This window comes from Anabrus simplex, chromosome 1 (assembly GCF_040414725.1).
Source record: "Anabrus simplex isolate iqAnaSimp1 chromosome 1, ASM4041472v1, whole genome shotgun sequence".
Classification (NCBI taxonomy): Eukaryota; Metazoa; Arthropoda; class Insecta; order Orthoptera; family Tettigoniidae; genus Anabrus; species Anabrus simplex.
This window is the reverse complement of record NC_090265.1, coordinates 1,174,493,404-1,174,514,113: the sequence shown is the minus strand read 5'-3', so window position 1 is coordinate 1,174,514,113 and position 20,710 is coordinate 1,174,493,404.

The window sequence follows — 20,710 nt, the reverse complement described above, 5'->3', positions numbered from 1 at the left end:
ACTTCTGTGCTAGTATGGGTTTAGCTGTTACAAATACATTCTTCAAGCATAAGGCTATTCACCGCTACACGTGGGAGGCTAGGGGTACCAGATCCATAATAGACTATATCTTAACAGACTTCGAATTCAGGAAATCTGTTAGGAATGTACGAGTTTTCCGGGGATTTTTCGATGATACAGACCACTATCTGATCTGTAGTGAACTAAGTATCTCTAGGCCTAAGGTAGAGAAAGTGAAATCTGTCTGCAAACGAATAAGGGTAGAAAATCTCCAGGACGAGGAAATTAGACGGAAGTACATGGATATGATTAGTGAGAAGTTTCGAACAGTAGACATTAAGCAGGTTCAGGATATAGAAAGTGAATGGGTGGCATATAGGGATGCTGTAGTAGAAACAGCCAGGGAATGCCATGGAACAACTGTGTGTAAAGACGGGAAAAGGCGAACATCTTGGTGGAATGATGAAGTGAGAGCAGCTTGTAAACGTAAAAAGAAGGCTTATAAGAAATGGCTCCAAACAAGGGCCGAGGCAGATAGGGAGTTGTATGTAGATGAAAGAAACAGAGCGAAACAAATAATTGTTGAATCCAAAAAGAAGTCATGGGAAGATTTTGGTAACAATCTGGAAAGGCTAGGTCAAGCAGCAGGGAAACCTTTCTGGACAGTAATAAAGAATCTTAGGAAGGGAGGGAAAAAGGAAATGAACAGTGTTTTGAGTAATTCAGGTGAACTCATAATAGATCCCAGGGAATCACTGGAGAGGTGGAGGGAATATTTTGAACATCTTCTCAATGTAAAAGGAAATCATCCTGGTGGTGTTGTGAACAGCGAAGCTCAAGGGGAGGAGGAAAATGATGTTGGTGAAATTATGCTTGAGGAAGTGGAAAGGATGGTAAATAAACTCCATTGTCATAAAGCAGCAGGAATAGATGAAATTAGACCTGAAATGGTGAAGTATAGTGGGAAGGCAGGGATGAAATGGCTTCATAGAGTAGTAAAATTAGCGTGGAGTGTTGGTAAGGTACCTTCAGATTGGGCAAAAGCAGTAATTGCACCTATCTATAAGCAAGGGAACAGGAAGGATTGCAACAACTATCGAGGTATCTCACTGATTAGTATACCAGGCAAAGTATTCACTGGCATCTTGGAAGGGAGGGTGCGATCAGTCGTTGAAAGGAAGTTGGATGAAAACCAGTGTGGTTTCAGATCACAGAGAGGCTGTCAGGATCAGATTTTCAGTGTGCGCCAGGTAATTGAAAAGTGCTACGAGAGGAATAGGCAGTTCTGTTTATGTTTCGTAGATCTAGAGAAAGCATATGACAGGGTACCGAGGGAAAAGATGTTCGCCATACTGGGGGAGTATGGAATTAAAGGCAGATTATTAAAAGCAATCAAAGGCATTTATGTTGACAATTGGGCTTCAGTGAGAATTGATGGCAGAATGAGTTCTTGGTTCAGGGTACTTACAGGGGTTAGACAAGGCTGTAATCTTTCACCTTTGCTGTTTGTAGTTTACATGGATCATCTGCTGAAAGGTATAAAATGGCAGGGAGGGATTCAATTAGGTGGAAATGTAGTAAGCAGTCTGGCCTATGCTGACGACTTGGTCTTAATGGCAGATTGTGCCGAAAGCCTACAGTCTAATATCGTGGAACTTGAAAATAGGTGAAATGAGTATGGTATGAAAATTAGCCTCTCGAAGACTAAATTGATGTCAGTAGGTAAGAAATTGAACAGAATTGAATGTCAGATTGGTGATACAAAGCTAGAACAGGTCGATAATTTCAAGTATTTAGGTTGTGTGTTCTCCCAGGATGGTAATATAGTAAGTGAGATTGAATCAAGGTGCCGTAAAGCTAATGCAGTGAGCTCGCAGCTGCGATCGACTGTATTCTGTAAGAAGGAAGTCAGCTCCCAGACGAAACTATCTTTACATCGGTCTGTTTTCAGACCAACTTTGCTTTACGGGAGCGAAAGCTGGGTGGACTCAAGATATCTTATTCATAAGTTAGAAGTAACAGACATTAAAGTAGCAAGAATGATTGCTGGTACAAACAGGTGGGAACAATGGCAGGAGGGCACTCGGAATGAAGAAATAAAGGCTAATTTAGGAATGAACTCGATGGATGAAGCTGTACGCATAAACCGGCTTCGGTGGTGGGGTCATGTGAGGCGAATGGAGGAGGATAGGTTACCTAGGAGAATAATGGACTCTGCTATGGAGGGTAAGAGAAGTAGAGGTAGACCAAGACGACGATGGTTAGACTCGGTTTCTAACGATTTAAAGATAAGAGGTATAGAACTAAATGAGGCCACAACACTAGTTGCAAATCGAGGATTGTGGCGACGTTTAGTAAATTCACAGAGGCTTGCAGACTGAACGCTGAAAGGCATAACAGTCTATAATGATAATGTATGTATGTATGTTGAAAAAGAATACTGCAATGTATTCGAAACGTCGGCAAACTGTACGTAATCTACAGACAACTACAACACGGTTCAACCCGGAAAATAAACTAAATAAGTATTAACATTATTCGTATCACACCACAAGGAACACGAAGATTTTCTTCTTAACCTTGGAACTCTAATATACAAGCCATTTATGCATATACTAAAGGCAACGTGTTGTCAATATAATCACAATTCTTTGTCATTTGCTATCGCATCCTCGTATCTTTTCGATGTCTTCCAAGCACTTCTTCTTAGGTCGTCCTCATCATTCCTTCCACCAACATTTTACCTTCAAGAATGTTAATGATGAAAGTGTTGTTTCTGATTATACAGTATGCCCTTCTTATCTTGTCCGTTTTCTCTAATAATCTTCTCTCCTCGTGGACTTATCTTAAAACTTCCGAGTTAGATTTTCTTTCCATCCAGCTCGTTCTTGTAATTTTTCAGCTTCAAGGCGGTTATTTTCCAGTTCTCCCAGAGACCAACTTTAACTTCCATACAACAAGGTATTCAATACAAATGACTTTGCGAATATTTTATGACTTCTATATTAATATCTTTACTGCTAAAATGTTGTTCTGTGTCATAAATACCTATTCTGCTACTTCAGTAAAACACGTATCGTCCCCTGTGTTCATGCAGCGAAGATAACAGATTTGTTACACCTGATTAGTTCTGACATCATCATTTTTTGAAATTGGTCTGGAATGCTTTAATGTTATTCCTTGAGGCTCTGAATGTCACATTCATGTCACATGATTGGGGAACCATGCATTTCTTTTTCACACTCACGGTTGTTTTCAATTAAATTATTTCCATTCCTTTAAGTCCTCTTCGTGGTCTAACAATAATATACATTATTTTTGTACTACTAAAGGCTTGGTCCTTGGTTTGTACTGGACAGCTCTGATTATAAGCTTGCCCTTGCTTTCCCTTTGACATAAATATGTCATAAGGAGTGGGGTCAACTGAAACATGTGTTTACGCCAACACTCTCCTCTTCATATTCAGACAACACACCACACTACCAATCACCACAGAAACACGCAATAGTGATTACGTCCATCCTTGTAGGGTTAGCATCAGAAAGGGCATCCGGCTGAAAAACAGGCCCAAATCCACATGTGCGACACAGTCGCACCCATGACCCCACAGGTGTGGGAAAAGCGGCAGAAGAAGAAGACATCAAGGGCGCATGCTACTCCTCAACCCACATGGGTATAGCATGGAGTACAGACGCATTTTGCAGCCGCCTGTAACCTGAAGTGTATTAACTAATTAATGAGGATGCTAAGGGGAAGTAGTACAAAGAAAATGAAACTGGACTAACTACCGCTAGTGAAGTCTATCTTCAAATATGGTACAGTCGTATGAAAGCCTACCAACAGTTTCAGATAGCGACCGAATGTGGCGTCTCAAAACCGACAGAAACAGGCAATATCCAGCCGATCGCTACCATAAGACGTGCTATTTTGTTAAGGATATATTAGCCTTAAAGAGAGACATTCTGTGTTTCTGGGTCAACTAGAACCGCGAGATATTTACACAGGAAGCGAAGTAAGATCTAACGTGCTCCTATTCCGTAAAACCTCCTTATTGAGTAGTAGTGCTGTTATCAAGCCAATCGCTTCGAACTCGAGTGACTTCGCGTGAGATTTTCAATGAGACTGCTTCGTGGCGACGGACATTACACCCAGTATCAAACCCTCGGACGATGCCTCAATTAAGCCTGAGTACTCCGGCGATCCGACATAAATGTGAGGTTAATTTTGAATTATTATTATTATTATTATTATTATTATTATTATTATTATTATTATTATTATTATTCAGTCTTACATCGAGTACCGTGCAGCATTTAATTTTGTAGCAATGTGTCAAGTCTACATGATGGCAGCTTTCTAAATACTTGTGTGCATAAAGTTGACGAAAATCGACATGCCAGTTGAGATTCTGTGTCGTGGCTGTTGATTATGGTTGGTTTTATTTTCTAGAGTTGTTGTTTCCCCAGGACTCAGCGAGGGGGACCCATCTCTACCACCTGAAGGTCAGTGTCCTGGAGTGTGAGACATATGGTCGGGGTACAACTGGGAAGGAGGACGAGTACCTCGCCCGGGAGACCTCGTCTGTCTATGCTGAACACCGGCTATGTTGGGGATAGGAAGATTGGAAGGGATAGGCAAGGAAGAGGGAAGGAAGTGACCGTGGCCGTAAGTTAGGTACCATCCCGCCATTTGCCGGGAGAAGTGGGAACTCACGCAAAACCACTTTGAGGATGGATGAGCTGGGAATCGAACCCCCTCTACTCAGTTGACCTACCGAGGCTGAGTGGACTTTGTTCAAATCCTCGTACTACTTTTTAAGTTTCGTGACAGAGCCGGGAATCGGGAATAAATTTTTGTACGTATTCTCAAACAAAATTATGTATATAATTTTAATTTTTCATTAGTAAAATTCTGCATAATTCACTAATGCTGTTTGTCCTGCAGTTAATTATTTTACCTTTTATAATTATTTTTATCAAAAATGAAGTCTATTTTCCATTAAATGATAATACAATTATTGTTGTTTTCTGCCATATATCGTTGTGGAATGTCCAGTTCTATACACATATTTGAATCAAGTACAGTACCTTCATATTACAAATCCCTAACTTGTTGGAAGTATTTGAATGTTTAATGCTCTCTCGTGAACAATTTTTTTCTGAGACATGTATTTTCCCTATATCCACAGATACAGATAACTAGACTTAATCAAGATGTTCAAGCGTGTTTCAAAATTATTTCTTCTTAGTTTACTTTTGTTGAGTAACAGGCCGCAAGTTATGTTGATCTTCAACAGCTCCGCCATCAGCTGTCATAGATGCCCTAGGCGTCACTAAAGAGACATACTGGAGAAATGAGGAGTGAGGTACTTTCCCATTGCTTTCCCCATAGAGCCAGCCATTGCTATTACATTTTAACCTGCGAAGCCCAATGAAAGGTACGCACCAACTGATCCTATGAGCGACATTTTCACAGCATTGATAAGACACCAGCTGCATAAGGAATGGCATTACTAGCATCACTCATACATCAGTCATTTTCGTATTGTCAAAGACTGAGACAAGTCAATGACAGTAAGAAGTTTTATCTAGCACACACCAGAAGACACAGTGCACTGTAACACTAGGTCTCACCAGCAAAGACACGGGAAATTTATGAGTGTTATATCCTCAGAGGTGCTCCAGTAAACAACATTCCAAGAATACAAATGACAAGTATACAACAGTATATACCAAAAAAGAAACACAACATCTTTGTGAGACTCAGTCATATCAACAAACACGCTGAAGGCCGTTTGATCCCACTGCAAGCCTATTAACTCATGCCACACTTGCGACTCTCAAACGAAGATGCGCTAAAAACCAATTTAACAGCATGAACCTGTCAGACACCAGTGATGACAGCACAGTTGAAATCTGCAAGAAGAAAGGGAACGTTCCAGAATTGTTTTTTATGAATAGTGTGAGTCTTCTGCAGCTTTTAGTGTAGTTTCAGACTATATTTCGCATTCGCACACGCGCAATTTATAGACAACCTACAAACACCGCGCCATGCCGCTGTGCACATACTACAGATGTTAGTTCGTACCTGGCTGCGGATAATTATGCATTTTAAAATGCCAAATAGGCATGCAAATATGCACAAAAAGTGTCAAAATATGCACTTAATATGTTGCAATGTACATTGAAAGAAACATAAATCTGCTATCAATTCGCAATAAATGTATACTACAAAAGTAACTATTACACATTAAACATCACAAAAATAAAAAACATGACATACCGTATCACAATAAATTGCTCAGGATTCTCAATGAAATTCGTAAGTCTTGATTACACTTAATCACAACATGACACAACAAGTGCTCAAATACAAACTTACGCCTATTTTCACTTCGAATGGTTCTGACTTAGAAAATAACTCCCTCTGCATCACATGCCACAACTGGAGCATACTACAACTTAACGAAATCGGAGATTTCCAATATCGATGCACCTTAATTATTTTATTTGCCTTGGAGAACACCAGAGATGTTTTACGTTTGCGGAGACCGGAGTTTTTTAACCACTACATTCTGCATTTATTTCGAGAAAATTTTATTTGTTAAATTCACCAGGAATCGTTCAACTTACTCAACAATTTCAGTACTAATGCGAAAGGACAGACCTTTGTCTTGCAATTTCTTGATGGCTAAAGATACGAATATCAAAATAGAACGAATGAATGTAAGTTACTCGGAAACATCATCTTTGTTGAATAATTCTTGTGATACTGTAATAGAAGCAGCTTGTACAGTACCTAGGCCTGCAAATGTCTTTTTCACTACTTCAAAATAATCGGCATAATCGGCAACTTCGGGCCATGTTCCCCATCTTGTATGAACTGGTGAAGGCCAACTGTGTACTAAAACATCTTCTTACCTTCACTTGATACGTTTCATTTGTCGTTACTTCGGCGCTACAATGTTTACAAAACAAAAAATTTCCGTCAGTTCAAAAGTCTTCAAAACTCGCGTACATATGCCTTCAGTAGATCACTAACAGTTCTCTTCTCTACTGGGCATTACAAATAAATAGCAGAATTACACTTGTTTAATGTACTGTGAACCACAACCTGTTTCAACACAACAAACAGGGCGGCTAATAACTAATTGTGCATAAGAGCACACTGTATTAAACTATTTCCGGGTTGGGGAAAAGACAGTTATGTCATACGTGAAATTCTGGCATCAGCAGTACACCCTTCCCCTAATCCAAGTAAAGGATTGGTATAAGTTCCCGTCAGCTCCTCAGGGTAAAATATTAACATCGTCCCTAAAATACAGTATAATAATATTATCGCAAGTTCCGTTGAAGAGTAAAAGCATATGCATTAAAATATTATTCAACCCCCCAAACTCTACCAATGCATTTCATCATTCGTTATATCACATCAATAATTCCTGTCATCAATAGTTATATTACCTTACAGCTATATATCATTAACTATATTTCAGAATAAAAACTCAGAAATAATGGTTACACTAATTTATTAGCATACTAACTTCGGATAAAATAAAATAAAATTGAAATATCTCTTGTAGAAAAAATAAAATGGGCATATGATAATTAACCATCTTATATACATTGATTCTTTCTATCAACATAGTTGAAATGGGGTCGTCTGTATTCTTACATTCATTATTTGTCATTTATTGCTTCACTGAACTCATTAAATGCATCATTTCGCCTTCCTAACTTATGGTGCAGTACAAGCGACGAAAAACTAAAAATCAATCATGTTAATAACATGAATAACAACATTTAATGTTCCAGAACTGCTTAATAAAATTGATAATCGGTCATGGGGTTATTTTTTATAAGATTATTTTCTTTATTTCTGTTGGGATGTGGAGGATTCTTCATATTTGTGGCTTCGTATTCACCTTACGAGATACGAGATAATCAACAAGTTTCCTCATTGTGGCTTTAAACTTTTACCATACTCTAAAATACTATTATAATGAGAAATACTAACTAGGCATTGTTATATCAATTCGTTCATGACAATGGAAATCATATATATAATCAATAAGTGCCTCTCGTAAAATATCGATATTAACTGTGAAATTGTGCCATTCTTTTATACATGTGCTAGTAATAATAATGAATAATCTCATTTCATATATCGCTGTGCCAATACTTCGATGTAATTTAATTCCTCAATCTACAATTTATGTGGGAGACATTCACGTTCTGTAGGGCGATAATTCTTAATGTCCCTACATCTACACCAATAAGTATCTGGAACTCGATAACTATACATAATCTTTCACGTTATATCACCAATCGACATTAAATCAGCCGGTGTGTAACTCTATGTTCACATCAGCATGACCTAACCTCATAGCCTTCATTTTATTTATCATGTATTACCAATATTTATCACATGAATCCGTAAAAACAACTTCCTTCATTTAACCTTACGACGAAACAAACATTACATCTCAGTACTCTCATTACTAAATATTTCTCATATATCTCTTCTTATTAATCCTTCTGAATATATATATATGTATTCTCATTTCGCTTCCTCTAAATATCATCTTTGTTACGGTTCGATACTCCCTCGACGATATATTCTTCTTAACACATTAATGACGGGATACGTTAATTAACGTAGTTTCGTATCGGTGCGCGGGCGACCGGCTACGTAAATTAACGTTTTCTCACATTGCTTCATTCTTGTGTGATTTTATCCTCTCCGCCGTTTATTAATCAAAATATTTCGTGTTGTTTAGAAACTAAAGTCTCTGTTGATCGTGATTTAGATAGATATATTCTTTCCTTGACAATGCTTTCTGCACAGGAAGGTTGATTTCACAACACTCAGTACCGCGTGACCGAGTGAATTGTCAGATGTCAGCATGGCGCGCCCTAGCAAAGACAGCTTGAACGATGATGAAATATTTTGAGAATTTCATGCTGATAGTTTATCTGATGTCGCTAGTGATTGCGAAAGCGTAAGCATCAGTGATTGTGAAGATGTGTGTCCGTCAACATCAAAATATACGCGTGGAAGTGCGACATGCAGTTCAGACGAGTCTGTTGACGGCGACAATAATACGAGTGAAGATGCCAGTGATAGTAGTGACAGTGAGGTTGATGGATGGACAAATAAGGATGAAAAAACAGTCCTAGAACCATTTTCAGGTTTTACAGGCATTTATATTTCATCCTACTTCTCATGCTAGGTGTGCTTCTGTTGCCGGTCTGCAGGAAAGAATGGAGTAGCGCGCGCCCGGACCATAATGTGTTAATAAACACGTATTCCCAATATAATCCATCTCTTCGTATAATAAAGTCATTACGGTCATGTCTGTCGATTTGGTTTACTCAAAAACTAGATTATACTCTGCAATTCATGTATACTCTTCTCAATCTCCCCCAGTTCATAGCTAAATAAACTTTACATGTAGATTGGTACGTTAAAATCGATATACACACTTCACGTATGTTGACAATAACCTATTACTTCATTTTTAGTATATCTGTTACTAGAATTGGCACACACTCGCGGTTAAATGCTTAAGATCTACCACTGATATACACAATTTGGCACATATAATTAGTTTATAGGTAATACTCCACTGCTTTTAATTTACTACAACTACTACTATTAATTTTTAATATATATCGGAAACTAATCTCATCTCGTCTCGTCTGCGGCAGCTGCTGGCTCCTGCTTGTATTCTAAGCCATCTCTGTGTAGTTAGATTCCACCTCCGGATACGTCACAGCTGGTTACTGGGCATCGCAGTATTGGTCTTCGTCATGGTAGCCTGGGCAGTCTTCCTCCATCAGCTTAGGCAGTTCTCATCATACTGCAGGTGTCCATGCAAGAAAACAATATTATACGGGCAGAATGAATAGCTGATTCTTTCCAGCCTTTTAATAGATATGAATAAATGCTAGTGTTTTCTCCTATATCTCGAAATTGCGCCCTTATATGAATTCAAATGCGGCTTATTTTCATTAAATAGATATTTTTCTTCATGTTGACTACTGCTTCTAGTTATTATTTCCGTAATTCTTGATTATATTCAGCCTCTTATAGTGGTAGAATTCGCCCTTTCTCTTCAATCTTGCACCGGTCCGTATATTCCTTTTCTCCAATATTTTAAATTCTAATGTATACGTTTCTCCACGTCTTGACTTAGTCTTTAGCCGTAAATGATTGAATTCTTCGCCAATATTTCTATTTTTACTTCACAGTTCTCTTCTTATTCCCTGATTAACAACCTCTTTTTTGTTCCAAGCAGATTACTTTTTCTTAAAGCGATCTTCTTTCTCAAGGTAACTTAGTAAGAATTAATTGAATGCAATTATTTTTCAAGACAATAGTTGTTCCAACTTGAAACTCCTTTTCGATGGTCTTTTATAAGTCTCCGCCTTCTAACTGAGATTAACTTGCATCTTGATGATACTTCATATGTGTTTGTGCTGTATGACTGCCGCGCGCCATTTTTGGCCGCTATATTTCTGTGCAAACAATCGCCTCGACTGTAACGTAATGGTACAGTAGCCTACTTGCCTAATTGGGTAGCAGGTAGACCAATTCATAGGCGTATGTACAATCTGATTAAGATGTTTCTATGGTTGAACATTCTTGCTATACTAGCTTTTCCTAATCGTGGAAAAATTAGTTAACCGTAATTTAATTGCGATGAAGTGTGCACGATGTAATCCCACCCCAATATATGGCATTTAATTGTTTGATCAGCGCTGACAATAACTTCATAGGAACGGTTTTCCAAACGCCCTTGTATCTGTGATAATCATAATTATTTAATGCCAGGTTATTTTACTTTGGTTCTTGAGGATAACAATTTATTATTATTATTATTATTATTATTAGTAGTAGTAGTAGTAGTAGTAGTAGTAGTAGTAGTAGTAGTATTTAACAAGACTTGACGAAAATAGGGGTAATTCTTTCTTACAGTGGTTGAGCGCGATGCCATTTGATAATGAAGTCATAGTCGAGACCGCTAACATTTCAGCCAGACCTCGCACACAAGAATTACAAAGAAACTGGAGAATTTGATCCTCAGTGAGTTGACATACACATTACGTCTGTTGCCTTGGAGGAGGCGTGTAGTTCCTCCCTTCATTCCCATCTGCCTTCATTGTCGAGTCAGTGGGACGTGTGGGCAGGCGGAGAAGCAAGTACCTTCCCCTCCGAGTGTGTTTCTTTCATGCTAGATATCCTCGTACTTCAGTTTCCTCCACCTCCCCTCACTCTTCAGATGTGTGCACGTGTTAACGCGTCTAATGGTTGTGACCAATGAGAGAGAGTGTGTGTAAGCAGGTACCGAGTGGTTCTGAGGGCTGTACTGATTTCTTGCCGGAAATGAATATTTCTGGCCACGAGATACTAAAGATTTCGGGTGTACAACTGGTGTTGCCAATTTTAAACGTACTACCCACTTGTAAAACAGGTTCTTAACGATGACCAACACAGCTCAACCTCTTCAATATGGCATGAGTCATGCACAGGTTTCCAGCCATTAAGTTATCTCGGATAGGCCTACATGTCAAATTTTCCAATACTGTCCTGAAGAAGCTGATGTCTACACTCAAGATTGAGAATACTTTTAAAATATACCCTAACAGGAGGAAAGTACAAAGTATGCACTGTTAAGATAAAACTACACACTCCACATAAGCAATTTCATATGCACGATGTATAATTATCTGAAGCTTGATTAGTAAACTCCGTAGAGTTCCGACTACTTTATGCCGTGGATTGCGCTCCTTAATGAACTCACTAGCAATTTTCAGTAGCGAATGAAACCTCTATACACGGGGAAGAGTGCATTAGGCCTTCGCCAAGCGTACTGGATGAAGCGTAATCTTCCGGTGACATCCTAGGTCTCTAGTTAAAGTCAGTTGGGAGTGGCAGTGAATTGATGAGCGGCCATATATATAGTATATACCCCTTTGTCTTTTTTATTTCGCGAACATGTTTTCATACATAAATATTTTCAGTGACTAAATGTTTTTGGGGCCCTGAAAACGATCGTTTGATGATTAGGTCAGGTCGTAAACTGTATGACAGTTGGAAGGGACTTGTAGTACGTGACAAAGTTTGCTAATGCAATGTGTGTTCGAAACGCTGACCTCCTTGATGAATGCTTGTCCGGGTGCGGCGTAGAACTGAGACTGACTTGCTGGAGAATGTTAGGAGTAACGGAACTCCAGGGCTCCGTAAGTAGATGTCGAAGGCTCTCAGGATCTTCCGGCTGTTGTGCGTAGATTACTTGTTTTAAATGCCCCCACAGAAATAAGTTCAATGGTGCTAAATCTGGTGATCTGGCGGGCCTGGGGACAGGTCTTCCCCTTCCTATCCATTGACCGGAGTGTGTAGCATTCAGATGGTTGCTGGCGACTGCTGAAAAGTACCGTGGAGCTCTATCATGCTGACACCACATTGTAACACACTGGTCCTAGAGGTATATCCTCTAAAACAGTGGTAATTGGTGGTAGAGAAAATGTAGCTAGCGCGCTCCAATCAAATGGTCCTCAAAGAAATGTGGGCCAATTAGGCAATTGCCAAAATCGCCACACCATACATTTACTTCCCATCGCACCTGACATGCTGTCTTTCTTATCCAGTAGGGATTGTCCACGCTCCATCAATGCATGTGGTGGCAGTTCACGGTACCATAATTGTAAAACCGTGATTCGTACGAAAACAAGATCTTCGAAACGAACAACCCATCATACTTGTCTCAGTATCCATGCACAACAATCGACCCGAGCTCCGAAATCTGCCCCTGAAGCTCCTGCTATATTTGCTGGTGATAGGGATCATGCAAGGTACGTACTAAATACGATGCCATTACCAGTGTTCTCATGTGTTGGTTGTCCGTGATAGCGTTCAACATAACCTCTGCACTAGCTCTAGAAATCACAGATGCCTTTCTAACTGGAGGCAGTCGGGGAATAGACCATGTTGTACGCAAATGGCGTTCCACATTACTAAAAGCAACTGTGGCCGGTTTACGTCTGTGTGGAAATCTCTCTTGGTAGGACAATTGTTCTTGATTCACCGTAAATTAGGAGCATATCAACGTACTCATCCGTGGAATACGTAACGAACGAATGAACTGCACTACTGAGACCAGACATTACGGTTTTTGAGTCGGGAGAGTTAACGTCCAGATCTCAATAAAGAAGTGTCCAGTTGGTCTAATGTTGCGCGAACAGGTGTGTGCATGTCGAAGCTACGATTGATGATGTCATCCGTTCAGTCGAATCCGATCATCGGTGATTCCATGAGTTAGCGCTCTCCAAGTTATCCTGTTCCACACTGCTTCCTTTAGTTGTTCCAGGATGAGGGTGGTGTCTGATTCAATGGTGTCTAACCAACGAGTCCTCTGGTGACTTGGTCTTCTTGTACCGCTGATCATTCCTAACATGATTGCTTTTTCCAATGAATCTAATCGCTTAACGTGTCCAAAGTATGCTAGTCTCAGCTTCATAATCATACCAACCAATGACATACTGGGCTTGATGCGCTCGAAAACTACCTTATTGGTGATTTTTGCAGTCCATGGTATTCGTAAGAGCCTTCGCCAACACCTGAGCTCAAAAGCGTCGATCTTCCTCATGTCAAAGCTATAATTACAAGACAACAAACAAACAAAAAATCTTCCGAGGTGAGATTCGAACTATAAGCGAATGACGCAATGGACAGTACCTATGCTGTTTAACCAACTGAGGAACGCCGAAAACACATGTAAAATCTTTACTTAATGCGTGTTCACTTCCGTTTCACCATGTCGAACACTTTTAGTACCCCTGTATCGTTTTCATTTAGCATTACCCTAATAAAATGTCAGATCATTTGGTCACGATCCGCTAACATTATCGTTTGACAGATATATGCATTTTGTGACCACTGGATGTATACATTCTCGCTGTGATTACGTCACCTGACTTCATCAAATATTTTAGGTTAGTTCCGTCTGCAAGTTCTACTCACTGGCATGGTACAATATCACAGGTAGGCAAAGTAATTCAGACCTTCCGTGCTTTTGACATCTTAAGGACGGTCAAAGATCGAAAAATTCAAAGTGGCAGAATTCTCTCACTTTGTAAGCATAGGTCATTAATGGGTATATTCTGGAAATTCAATATTGCTACTTGATTCCATACCCATGAGAGAGACGAACTTAGGCCGCATAATAAAGTGCAAGGGAAGGATATTAATATTTACATGTAAACACGTAGTTGAGTTAATAAAAGTTATAATGTGGTATTTGCGGTATTTATGTTAACAGAGATAGTACGTATCTCAGCAATAACAATTACAGCACTTAATCGTTCAAGTTTAATATGGATCCTAGTACACGTCATTTTTGTTTCAAGTAGGGTACGAATATTTTCATTTTTTACGGTGAGATAACATAATGAGACATTTCGCACCCTGTCTTCGTAGCAACCTACAAAATTGTGGAAAATTTGGGAAATCAAATCGATGTCTGTACGCACCTGGAACGCCTTTGGAGTTCTGGAAGGTAAAGGCATTCATTACTCGTAACCCCAAAATCAAGAGGAATAGATAATTATTTCAAATTTTCAGATTGGAAACCACAGGACTATTTTACCTCGTCCCTCAGGAGGGAATGGAACCGTTGCAATCTGCACAGATATAGTTGTAAAATAGATGGTAGCTTACTTCACGGTTGATATCGTGATTAACTTTCAACATTTTCCTCTTTGAAATCCCTTAATAAATCCCCTTTCCCCCCATGTAATACCTCATAACCTTCAAGGATAACCAAAAAGCGATAGTTAAGGAATAAATAACGATGGCTGTCTTTTAAAACCTCGTATGTCCCAATGGTCTTCTTACCCGTTATATTCCTTAAGACTGGTCACGCCTCCCAGCCACATGTTTACATGTAGTCCATCAGAATAATTTTCGTTGAGTTCATTTCCCTATGCTAATGTGTAAAGGAAAAATGAACCTTAAATACAATATATTGTAGGAGTGTTTAAATTCGCCATGCAAACAACATCCATACAATGCGGCATGGTATGAAGAGCACTGGGACATACGAAGTTCTAAAAGAAATCCACCGAGCTCGATAGCTGCAGTCGCTTAAGTGCGGCCAGTATCCAGTATTCGGGGGATAGTGGGTTCGAACTCCACTGTCAGCAGCCCTGAAAATGGTTTTCCATGGTTTCCCATTTTCACACCAGGCAAATACTGGGGCTGTACCTTAATTAAGGCCATGGTCGGTTTCTCCCCACTCCCAGCCCTTTCCTGTCCCATCGTCGCCATAAAACCTATCTGTGTCGGAGTGACTCAAAGCAACTTGTAACAAAAGAAAGCCATCAATATGCATCAAAACTAAGTGCACACGAAGGCATGAGACGGCAGTGGGACAAAGTCTACTACACGGTAAATTAATTTCAGCCATTGTAAATAAGTATGATACCTAACAGCTTGTGAATAGATATGAAGGCGAAAACAAATCTTTCAAGTGTATCAATTTTTATATTATATAGTGGTTATTGGCTTGCATCACCTCGAATTCAACTCCTCATTTCTTATTAATATATTCTCAAACAAATATTTCACATTGTAATTCATTTTTTCTTAATTTTCAAAAATGATTATTGGTTGTTATTGGTTTCACATCGCACTGACTATTTTTGTTTTTCGGGAGACATCGAAATGCCGATCATTCTGTCCCGCAGGAGTTCTTTTACGTTCAGGTAAATCTACAAAGACGAGGCTGGTGTATTTGAGCACCTTCACACACTGTCGGTCTGAGTGTGTCATCATACTCACCAACTTGGGAGCATTCTACCACGTGAGCGAATTTCACAGATTTAGTTGAAAAGAGATAGTAACTTACCTCGCTCTTGGCATCGTGATAAACTTCGAACATCATTTTCTGTTCTTTTTCTTCATGTAGGTCTGCAAGGTGTTGCAAATTCTCTTTCACATCTATTCATAAGTCCTCATTCCCACCCGTTTCATACGTCAAAACCTTCAAGGGTAACGAGCAAGCGGTGGTTAGGGATAAATATGGATCAAAGTTAAATTCACACAAAGACATGAATATCATTAGCAAATTCAGGGCAACGTTCAGTAATGAACCACACACGTTTTACACTGTAATTATCCCGTCGATTGAGTCAAGCCTTTTGTTTAATCCTTGCCACAAGTTAGAGAACATCACTGCCCTTCCACCCATATACTCACATTACTGTGACCAAGTTTGCCAACAGTATTAGTCTTAATTGCAACACAACAACAGTTATCAGACTGCATGAAGTTTTAATAATGTTATATAAATACGTCAGTGTAAGCACACAAACCTATATACTGAGTGAAGTCTGGAGTCAATTAAAGATTACATCATTTTTACTTTGACCTCACAAGAATATTATTACTTTTATGATCCAAGGTAAATGGTATGATATTACCAGCTCCTTTATGTTCGATTATTCTTTTTGTTCGACTAAGTAATATGCAGTTTCCTTACTTGCTGCTTTAGCGCCCATTATGAGTTTTCAGAAAGGCGTAACCTTTCCGAGGGAAACCCAGAGGCAAAAGTAATGAATGATGTTCTGTCGAATTATGAACGTCATAATACAGCATTAGTATCAGCATCAGTGGCCTCCTTTAAAATATTGACAGACCAAAGACTCCACTGTGATAGAACTCCACGGAATAATTAATTCATTGCCCCTGTCACTTTGTCGAGCAGCAGCAAGAGCTTCAAGAATTGGAAGAAATAGTAAATATCTTGCGGATACATTAGGGTTTCTCAACTAAGGTGAATAATGGTGATGCCTGTGACATTAGCCACGTGTGTCTCCACGTTATCCTCTAATAATATGACACCTTTGCGATTCATAAGGGCTGGTTGGGTAGTTTATTTGAACATATTCCAGTTGCTGCGAGTGCACAGTTCCTGATGCATAATGTAACGAAGATAGAGCAAAACATTCTTGTAATGCTGAAGTTGGTAGCGAAGTTTCATAACTGGTTCATATAATGGTCTAAAGAATTTAAGGATGATAACTGCGATCAGGACGATAAGGTTGCGCGAAGTGACATAGCATAGACAACGAGGCCCTCAGTGTGGATATTGAGACTATTAATTACCAGACATATGAAACAATATGTGAAGAACTCATGTATAAGTGCACTGCACAGTGCATGCATACAAGATGAATTTCCAACTTCCATGAAAGCATTTAAGAAAAGAGTAGCTAAATGATTAATTGGGAATCTTCCACAAGGGAAACAGCCCTAAAGGCAGATTGATTGATTGATTGATTGATTTATTTATTTATTTATTTATTTATTTATTTATTTATTTATTTATTTATTTATTTATTTATTTATTTATTTATTTAAAGTATTCAGCAGCAACTCTAAAATCTTAGGTGTTATAAAGGGGGACGATGTGTCGCACATGAATAGACATGGACAATCCAAAGTTTCCTTCTGTCCAATTACGTCTTGTTCATCATAATTTTATTGATTTTGCATTCTGTTGTAAGTTATTGCATCTTTATAAAAGTAGCTATGTTTCATTTTTACGTCATTTTTTATCAAATGAGTTAAATTATCAATCTAGATTCCTTTAAGGACATCGGGATAACCTGAGTCAAGAAGAAAAGTATGGTTACCGAAAAATAATAATATTCTATATAATTGTCATTCAGCAAATTTTAAGAGTACGAATATACTGACAGTGAGCAGAGGGACCAATGATCAACAAGATGCGCTCCAAATGCTGATGACGGTTAGTAAACACGTTCATGAGAGCGTGAAGTGGGGAGATATCTCAAGTGACATGCAATGACCAACTGAGCCATCTGCTTGCTGCTGTGTTACGTGACAACATTGTTTCTGTTGACGAAATCATAATTAATTTATCATAAAGAGCAAGTCTATTACGGAGAAACAACAGGTTTATAAAAATATGAATAGAACTATTAAGCCACGAACTCTACTAATATTTGAAATTCTTCCTCCATACAACAGATATCTATGCAATAAGTTTGATACGAGAGAGCCGGAACAGAACGCAAAGAACCAATAATCCCGCAGAGAGCTGGCATTCCAGCAGTTTGGAAATACCTGGAACATTAACGACTGGAACAAACACAGAATGAACTAGCTATTGCACAATTAGATGAAGAACATAAAGAATTAAATATAGTTCAAAGAAAGTGCATCTACAAATCCAAACACAGTTAGAATCGATTATTCACCACTGTAGAGATTAAAAGATCAATAACGATGAGGTATAAGTTTGAAACCAAAATTGTACCATGAAGGCGAATATAATGAGAATGAGAATGGGAATCAAAATTAAATATGTCATTGACTATACACCTGTAATCTTGACCACTGCGTAAAGCTCAACGTTTGCTAGAAATATAATTACCACATATCAAGGTAACATGGACATATGATAGGAGCCCGAAGAAAAATTCCTAGTTTCTTTGTAAAATTCTGTAGTAAGTACAAATTAGTCGATTCGTTCATCAATCGAATGGTTCTTTGTATTATCAGAGCATCACATCTAATTATGAAAATGAATTTGTTTGGCACTCAAGAAATATCGTAATTAACCGTGTTTTCGTGGATAATTTTATGTTTAGAAAACTATTTTGTCATTTTTTAAAGTACGAATGCCGTTCTCTTCTATATCCTTGGCAGTTGTTGGTATGTTTTGTACGCAAAAACCTTCAGTTGAAGGAAGCAAAATTTAGAAATATACAGTACTCTTTATTAATCATGACAACTGCGTTCCATTTTTCTTTTCTTTGTAAATTGTTAATAATTATTTCGAAAGTGTCGATTGTTTAGCTAGAAGTACAATTTTTGACGAAATAATACTGAAAACGATATTCACTCGACAAAAAATTATCGTCTACAATGTCATGAGACATAAAAATATTTGGACGGGTAAAAGTTTGGACGCATTTATCTTGTGGACGAACGTAAAAATTGTACCGAGTGTCTGGATTAAACGTCTGAACATTATAATAACATTATTACTAAAACTAAGATGAAATCATCTCTAATTTGTGCTGTAGAGTAATTTTATTTCTTCATGTGCAGTATCGCTCAACATGCAGCTTTTTATACTCATAGCGCAGTAGTTTTTTCCCATGCTTAATACAAGTGGCCAATTTTACGATTATAGAGTAAGAAGTGCTTGGTACCGTTCTCAATAGTGCTTTGGCATTTCATCCTGTAACAGAATGTACATACACTATGTGTGCATCATGGACCAAACACACGAAACCTTACCTGGATTTCTGTGATCATGAAAATGATGTATCTATTGAATAAGCGTTTATCCGGCTATTGTATGGCCATATTGACGACCGCTTAAGCTCTGCGTTTAGTGAATTAGCCAATAGGGCAGAGTCGTTTGTTCCGGTAGTTAGATACTCCGAGTTATTCATAGGAAAAGGAGAGATCCAAAATTTTATTCCCGATGTGTTAAATTAAATGTTTAATTAAAGGAATCACCTAGTTTTAAAATATTGTTCATTCATCTGGAAGATTTTTGTCATTGTCAGTGTTTAACGTCAAAAATTTCATTATTGGTCCGTATTGAAACAAGATTTACAGTCAAAGATAGGGGTAGTATTTTCCACCTGTTTAATACTATAAAAATGTGAAATAATTAAAACGTCACATTTTGTATTGTCATTTTTAGGTAGCGGTTTCGGCATTGTATATGCCATCATCAGCCTAGGATGAAGCAGTTCCTAGTTAACTCCTCGCCTGTGAACGTGATGCTTGAGGTCCGTTTGATTCGAGATCTTTCCAGAATTACATTTTTCCACCTGAAAACATTGTTTTTCATGAAATCTCGCCTGTCTACTTACGGCCTCAAGTTTACCTCACATTGTTGAATATAACACTGAAATATAGGTTTAAAACTATTGTACACACTACTAAGTCAAGCTATTTCAGTAAAATCCAAGCAAGATATATTGAACCATTCTGTTCATGGAGCAATTGTATTAATATGAGTATTGGATATTGGAATCATACCAGGCCACCCACGAAGCCGATGTCTTACAGTATATGTCATAAAGGGGTCCAGAAGAAGCGTTCTTATGTGAAGTGAGCGCGAGCGTCATTATGAGAAATCTCCAGAACCCATTAGAAGGAGTTATGTCCAAAGCGAAGCCTCTTGATGAAGCTTGGGGACGCGTTCCAGTTCCCGGCTAAACTTATTCTAGGAGGGAAGAATGAAATATATTAATATCTTTGGTTACAGAAGAGTTGCATTGGATTAGAGACAAGAATTGCAACCTGTATTATATCTGCTTTATTTTGATAGGCATTAGGGCTGCACTAATTAATGCATTCGCTAAGTTGCGCTCATGATAATTAATGCGGGAAAATTTTCCCGGGCACGCTAAGATTGCACGCAGCCAAGTGGCTTGATGACGCGACCCGGAATTATAAATTAAGGCCGCCAGGGCATATCAGAGTCATTCGTAGACCGAGAGGCTGCGGGAACGAATCGTCATACGGCGTGTTGGTACTGAGAACAACGCTTTGTCTTCAAGCTACAACGACTACCTGTACTGCTATTTCTGCAAAGATGTAAGTAATCAACTTGAATATTCAGATGAATTGAAGATTTTACCTGTGAGATTATGCT